Genomic DNA, 8363 nt, shown 5'->3' with positions numbered 1-8363 from the left:
AACAACAACCTCCAGGCAATAAAGAGACACAGTTCCAAGTAGCAAGCAGGCTTTGCATTATTTATTGTTGTTTACTGTCTGAACTGAATCACAGCTGACCTTCCAGTGAGTTTTCCGAGGCAGTTAATCATACGCGATCCCTCGGAGCAGCTGATAGACTTGAATCACATATATTTCGGATACCAGTACAACTCTTTACTACTAGGCCACCAGAGCACCTTTGTTGTTAGATGTTTTTAAGATGACTAGAACTCATAGTGACCCTATGAACAACAGATCTAAACCTTGCCCTGTCCTGCACCGTCGCCATGATCTGTCTGTCCTGCTCTATCCCATGTGCAGTCACTGTGTCTATCCAGCTTGTTGAGGGTCCTATTTTTCTCTGACCTTCTACGTTTTCCAGCATGTCTCTCTCCAATGACCAGTTCCTTCTAAAAATATGTCTTGTCAGTTTGTTATACAGGGGTGGCTTGGATGTTGCTCCCTGATGCTAAGCTAGAAATTATGCCACCAGTATTTCAAATCCAGCAGGGCCACCAATGGTGGACAAGGTTCTGGCCATTTATTTCTGAAGTAACAGGCTTTCAATGACTCTGTGGCATTATTTAGATCCTATCATTTAAGTGACTGTAACTGGCAAGGTTTCTCAATGTTATAAATCTGTTTTCATTACAGTTTACCTCACAGGCTGTGAGAGTACAAGAGTGGAAATTTTATTTTATCCACTATTGTAGCTCACCATGCCTTGCCCAGTATACTCTCAGGACTTTCTTGAATCGAGAAGTTGAATTAGGGGAGCTCTGGTGGCCTGGTGGCAAGAAGCTGCACTGCAATCCTAGAAGCGCATGGTTTGAATCCACCAGATGCTCTGCCGGGAAAGGAGGGACAATCTCCTCCTGTACCAGTCAGATCTGATCTGACGGTACACAGACAGACACACACAGACACACACACACACACACACACACATAAAAAAATTTTAAAAAAGGGAAAAAAAAAGTTGAATTAGTCCAGGCCAAATGACTATCATAAAGTGAAGAGGTATCTACCAAATTAATGTCTTCTGTTGAGAGCTCTGGTAGCTTCTTGGGGGTGCAGTTAAATGTTGTCGAGTTGTAAACAACTCATAGTGACGCTATGAATGAAAGACTTGAACACTTGTATAACTTTCATCGTTTCTCTAAGTTCTTAGAGTGTCCGGAGCAAGCTCTTTCAGATGTGGATGCCACTCCTGCTTCCGAGCCTGTTTTAATTGGGAAGCTCAACCAAACACTGTCTGCCATGGGTAAGCATTACCGCTTAGTGGTAAAGAACTATGCTGCCAACCCAAAGGCACATGTGGTTTGAATCCACTGGGTGCTCTGCAGAAGAAAGATTGGCAATCATCTCCAGTGCGACTTATTGCCTCTGAAAACCCACTGGAGGGTCAGTTATTGGTCGATTCCAACTCCACAGTACACAATAACAAATAACAACATTTTCTGTGGTGGTCCTAAGTATAGTTTTTTGACTGCTGTTGTTCATAATATGCCGTCAAGTTGCCTGCAACTCATAGTGACCCTACATATAATAGTCCTGAACCCTGCTTGATCCTGTGCCAACCGTACTGTCTCTGACATACTAATGGTACATATTGAGGGGAAGTCATTGAAAAATAATGAAGTAAATGACTTGGTGGTACAACGAAGGGCCATGTTACTAAAATTATAAGTAAATGACATGCTACTGGGTAAAAAGGGTAGACATATCTGAACGAGATTTTTTCCCCCTCCAAGTCACTGCCCATTTTCTTTCTTTTTGACCAAAAGGTTGAGGTCTTTAGCTAGTTTTGCTCAGTGGTTTTCTGTATTCCTCGTAGGAGTTTTGCAAATGATTGTTTCATAGTTAATGGATAGAATTAAGTGTGTCTGATATAAGAAATGTCTTAAAAAATGTCTTGATTGAATTACAGTAGTGAATTGGAACTGACTTGATGGCACCTAGCAAAAATTCCCATTGATGAAGCATTCTGGTGGTGAAATGTGTTATGGTTTTGGGCTGCTAAAAAGTAAAGGCTGGCAGTGCGAATCTAATGGCTGCTCCACAGGAGAGAGATAGGAAGTCTCCTCCTGTAAAGATTTACAGCCTTGGAAACAGATGGTGGACCATTCAGAGTTGGAATCCACTTGCCAGAGTGGATTTCTTATTTTCTTGGGTTTGTTCTGATGAGTCACAATCAGCTTGACAGCAACAGGCTTGGTTTTCCTTTTTCTATTCCCATGGAGTAGTTTTCCTAAGTACTTACTACCACTCGTTGTTGAGCTGAAACTGACGCATAGGTTGAGTTTTGAAAACTAAATCACAAGAGAGGAGGTTGCCCATCTTTTGCCCCTGGAACTGCTGCTGGCCTGAATTACCAGGAAGATGCCGCCTTTGGGTTGGCAGTACAACTCCCTACAGACTGTGCCACCAGGGCTCCCTGTTTTCATAAGTAGATCTTATAAACTTACGATAAAACTATTTTTTGTACGTTTTAAATTTTGTGCTTATATTTTTGTATAGGTGAAAAAGCACTTTTTTTAAAAAAAAAAGTTACTTTTAAAAGAATTTGAAGGCCAGTGACTTGCTAATTCACCGAAGATGTTGTTCTTTCATTACATGTTTGCTGTTATTTGAAGCTGAGTGGTTTCACTCATGGTGAGCTGACATGTAAGACTCCAACACGACCCAGTCCACATATTTCTCTACAATGACCACAATCCTGAACAGTGATTAAGAGAATGATAAAGGAAAATAATGCCAGACTCGTTTTGCTTTAAAGTTTTATGAGTAGATGTAGCATTTACTAAGAAGACCAGGCCAGGGCCCTGGGCTGCAGTTCTCATTCACCATCTGAACCAGTTCCCACCTTGGACTATGTCGACTCTCTAGTACCTGTCCTGAACCACGACTCCTACATGATACAAAGCCCAAGATTGGTAGCCAACTGCACTTATTATTCCTGCAAAGGCCTTTTCTCTTGTCTTGTTTCCTATTTCCTTAACTGTGGTTAGAAGGGACTCGTTACTCCTTGACCCCTTCTCTTAAAGACTAGAACTAGCCTTAAGCTGTCAGTTTCCGGCTTCCTTTACAAAGAGCATCAACACTAGGTTCTCTTTTCTACGAAGAGAAGTTACAAGAGATCTGCTTCCATGCTATTCTATACCTCTTCCCCTTTAAAACCCTTCCTATCTTCCTCCTTCACAGATTCCTGCAGCTGGGGCAGGGAGTCAGAGTGGATATAGGTTAGAGGGATCATGGGCTTTGGATTCAGAACTGTATTAAAATCCCCACATTGGCCATTTATTAGTAGCTTGACCTTAGACAAGTCTGTCATATGTGTTGTTAGTTGTGGTTGGCTTTGATTCATAGTGATCCTCTGTATTTATACAACAGAATAAAACCCTACCAGATCCTGTGCCATCCTCACAATCTCTGGTGTGCTTAAGTTGGTTTGGTGGATAGGGAGTTGCACTGCTAACCCAAAGGTGGTGCCGTTCTGGTGGTTTCAATCCATCAGCAGCTCCAAGGGAGAGGGATGGGCAATCTCCTCCATGGTGATTTACAGCCTCTGAAAAACAGTTGGAAGGTCAGCAATGGGTGGGTTCTGACTTGAAGCAAAAACTTAGATGAGGGGAATTCCAGTTATCTTTATTCATAAAAATATGTGATAAATGATAGGTTTACATGTGCAAAATACTGAGTCTAGTATATGGTATCAGTGACATCTTTCATCACTGTCATACTGCTGCTAAGTGTTGGTCTGATTCTATACTCTTTTTTAATGTGCCACTATGAGTCAGGAATGGGACTCTCTGTCCTGAGTAGCTCAAGGGAGCAAGTAGAAGCTCAAGAGAACAAGGAGCAGCTCGAGGAAACAAGGAGTAGCTTGAAGGAGCAAGGAGAAGGTCAAGAGAGCAAGGGCTAATAAGCAGTCAAATCAGTGGTGGGGCTTCAGCCCTTCTCTTTCTTCCTCAGGTATGCTGGTGCAAAAGTCACACTCCTGAGTAAGTCTGAACAGCTGTGTTCCGAATAGGATGCTGGAGGAAACATGAGAGAGGTGGGCGTGGGAGTGAGGGTGGGTGTCCCTGCAGGCCAATGGCTGTTGCAGCCTTTACTAAGTGTCTGCAGCTACTGTGACAACCAGTCATGCCTTTCCTCACCTTTCATTATCTTCCCAGTTTACAATGCTTGGAACGGAAGCATGCATGCAGATGTGGTCTACTGCCTTATACATGGAGTCCCAAGTGCCACCTGTCTCTTAAGCTCTCCAAGTCATACTATTACTATAAATGAGCTTTATGATGAAATACGGATTAGCCATAGCACTCAAGTGCCTGGGTATGCCATGCACATGATTCAAAGACTTAGATGCTTGCTTTCCCACAAATAAACCCAAACCATTCATGGTAGAATTGATTGTTACCCATGTGTGGCAGAGGAGAACCTCACTCCACCTGGTTTTCAACAGCTGATTTTTCCCCCCTGAAACAAATTGCAAAGTCTTTCCTCCAAGGTGCCTCTCAGTTGACTTTACCTTTTGGCAATTGAATGCATTAACTGCACCACTCAGGGATTCCATACAGGAAGGCCCTGAGTTAGAAACAGCAGTCAGAACAGAAAACATGCTAAGTCAGTCTTCCACTTTTTAGACACTATACTCATATACTGTGTCTAGAAAATAAATAGATATACATTGACTTATTGCAGTTATGTCCCGAATGTTCCTGAAAAGGTTAATACAGTCTTAGTAAAGAGTACTACTATGTCATGTTGCTTTTCACTCTTCCCTCTTTCCTGGCTTACAATTCTTTAGAACTAACCTTTTACATCCTCTTCCTCATCTTGTCAGCACCATTCCTTTTTTTAAAAATTATTATTATTATTTATTATTATTATTTTTGTGTGTACCATCAAACGTCAGCACCATTCTTCGCAACAATTTATTTTAAGGACGGCCAGCACTTATCCCAGCAATGGCATCAGTACATTTCGAAGGATGGCACTCTTTCTATATGGGCTAATGATACAACCTTGCTTGCTGAAAGTGAGGACGACTTCAAACATTTGCTGCTGAGGATCCAAGACACGGCCTTCAATATGGGCTACATCTCAATTCCAAGAAGACAAAAAACTTCACTCCTGGGCCAACAGGCAGCATAATGATACATGGAGAAGAGACAGACATTGTCAATGATTTCACCTTGCTTGCAACCACAATCAACACCGTTGGCACCACGAGCCAGGAAATCCAGAGATGTGTATCATCAGGAAAGTCACCTGTCAGGGGGCCTCTCCATAGTGTAGAAGAGCAATGGTATCAGTTTGAAGACTGACATTACCTGATCCAAACCATAATCTTTTCAATTACTTGCTATGCAGCTGAGAGTTGGACAATTAATAAAGGATGGCAGAAGAGCTGAGACCTTTGAGTTGTGGTAGAGTGAACAAAATAGTAACTTGGAAAAGGTGCAGCCAGGGTGCTTCTTGGAGGCAAGGACAGGAGGGGCAAGTCCTTGGACAAGTATATCATGCTTGGAAAGGTGGAGGGTTAGGTGAAGGGTTAGTTAGAAAGGTAGAGAGTTATAGTTTTTTGGGGTTTTTTTTTGAGATAGGATCCGGTTTATTTTGCCTTGGAAGGTGGTCCTGAGAGTGGCAAGTGCCACCACATCCTGGGCGAAGGAAGGACCCGAGGGCCGGTTAAAGCCTGTGAAGGGAAAAAACAGGGGGCATGAAGCCCTTGGAATGCGGTGAGGCCAGGCCATGGCCTGGTGGCAGTTCTGGTCAGCCAAGGCGGGAGACCCCTGGCAGCTTTGGCAGAGGGCACCAGACCGGGACCAGGCCATGGCTGCAGAGGCTGTGGACTTAGGCCGTACAGGCACCCTGGGAAGTAAGACATTGGGTGACAACACAGAACACAGGAGGCTGGCATACAGCTCAGAAGGAAGCACAAATGAACACACAGGCATGGATTCACAGGCTACAGGGACAACCAGCTACCGCTGGACACAATGGCTGGACACAACGGTAGTGTCCACAAACCACAGAGGACACACAGCACTGCAGGACACATGGACCCAGGGCCACAGAGCTCAAAAGATTTGGGCGTGGGGGAAGAGGGCATGTCACACTGGAACCACGAGGAACGTGGAGCCCGTCCCAGAGACTCGGAGTTCATCGCACAGATGCTGGACTTAGTCTGTCTTCCATACCCCTGTTGAGAAGCTTCACCACCTTGTCACAGATGACAGACACGATGGCCACGTCCAGGCAGACCTGGCCCAGGCGAGGGACTGTGCCCTTGTAGAATGCCTTGAGCCCCTCATTCCTAAGGATGTGCAGGCCGCAGTCCCAGGTGTTGTGGTACTTGTGCACGTCCAAACCCTGCATCTGGGTTTTGATCACATCCAGTGGAGTGTTCCCAAAGATCCCTCACTGAGATGGACAGACACAGTGACTGTTAATAGCGCACACAAGTGTATCAGAGATGAAGAGGCTGGCACAGGACAGGACAGGGTGCAGATCCATTGTTCACAGGGTCGCTATGAGTTGTAGTCAGCTCCATGGCACTTAACAACAATGTAAAGGAAGCTCTGGTGGCCTAGTCCATAGCGAGTTGTGCAGCAACCCAAAGGCAGCTGCTTTTCTCTGCCAATTTTGAATCCATGGGAGAAAGATGGGCAATCTCTTCCAGTGGGATTTACAACTTCTGAAAACCCACTGGACCATCAGTTCTAATTTAATGAATGAATGAATCAATGAATGTAAAAGGTTCCTGTGAGATGGAAGGATTGCAAAGATTAAGAAGGAAGAAAAAGGCTCGAAGTCAAGAATTACACAAAATGGTATTTATAAAAGTTTCTGGTGCCCACACATTGCTGAATCTTGCTAAGTTATCAGTTCTCTTTCTTTCTCTCTTCACTTTTAGTATCTAGGCAACTCTAAAATAGTATCACGACCGTGGGCAAATCAAAGCATTTCATCTCTCTGGGCTTCAGTTTTCCCACATATAAAATTAAAGGTGTTAATCGTTTTTCCTGTTCAAAATCTTTCCCCCCTCCCTTAGCACCCTCCTCATGAAACTTTCATTGACGAGTTGCTCCTGCCACTTTATACTCTGCTCACACTCTTCCTGTCACAGACAAAATGAGTCTAGTCTGGGATGGCTGGCATCTGAGGGATGGGCATTATTTACTATTTATTGAATTGTTGACAAACTGTTGCTATGAGTAAGCGCTGACTTGAAGACTTTTGAAAACATACTAAGTATCCATCTTACGTCAGACACTTTAACACGTATTATTATTGGGAGCTCTGGTGGCCTTGCGGTAAGGAATTACACCACAATCTGAAAGGCCCGTGGTCCAACTCTACCAGCTGCTCCACAGAAGGATGGGCAATCTCTTCCTGTGCGATTAACTGCCTCCGAAAACTTGAGGGAAGGTCTATGGGTTTGACTCCACAGTACGCACATCTTTGTTAGTTTCAGTACACACAGTTCCCAGCACAACAAAAACTGAGAGCATTTAAATCCCCTCCCCTCAAACCTCGACAAGGATTTGACTCCAGTTCACGTTAGCCTTCAAGGAACTCAAGACACTGCAGCTACAATTCGACATTAAAACAGCCTTCGAAAGTCCACCAAAGGGGCTCTGGTGGCTTAGCGACAAGGAGTTGCGCTGCCAATCTAAAGGCAAGCAGATTAAATTAACGAGCTGCTCCAGGCCATCTCCTCTTGTGCAATTCACTATCTATGAAAACCCAAAAGGAGGGTCGGCTGTGAGTTGTTTTTGACTTAAACGCATACAACCAAGTTGACCAAGTCCTCCACAAGCTCAAAATAGAACTCCCATATCAAGGTCCAGTTTGCTTCCAAACGAAAACAAAACACCCAAATATAATGAAAACCTCAAACAAAACCCCGCCAAACAAAAACCCCTCCAACCAATCCAACCTAAAGAAAAAGAAGTGTGTGTGGGCGTGGCGCAGCAATACTCCGATTGAAGTTGGGGCTGTATCGCGCCCCCCAACCTTTCCCTTCCAGCTCACCCTCTGCTGGCTCAGGACCAGGAGCTGCCTTCTAGCTCCCTGAAGTCTCTGGTGGTAGCACAAAGATCCCACACACACCTCTCCTCCCATCATCCCGATCCTCCCCTAGCCCCGGAAGACACTGCACCCACGAGATCAGGAAATGAAAGGGATCGAAGAGCCAAGTGTCCAAAGGACCAAGGCTTGCGGTTCCCCAACGCCCGAGTGAGGGGCGGCCAGCGCGAGCCCCGCCGGCCTCCAGCTTCCCTCCTCGGCCGTTTCATCTGCTTCCAGGGCAGAAGCGAAGCCGCGGAAGG

Source organism: Elephantulus edwardii, unplaced genomic scaffold, assembly GCF_000299155.1.
Source record: "Elephantulus edwardii isolate Elephantulus edwardi_28Jun2011 unplaced genomic scaffold, EleEdw1.0 scaffold00073, whole genome shotgun sequence".
NCBI classification, from domain to species: Eukaryota; Metazoa; Chordata; class Mammalia; order Macroscelidea; family Macroscelididae; genus Elephantulus; species Elephantulus edwardii.
Note: the sequence above shows the minus strand (reverse complement) of the source record.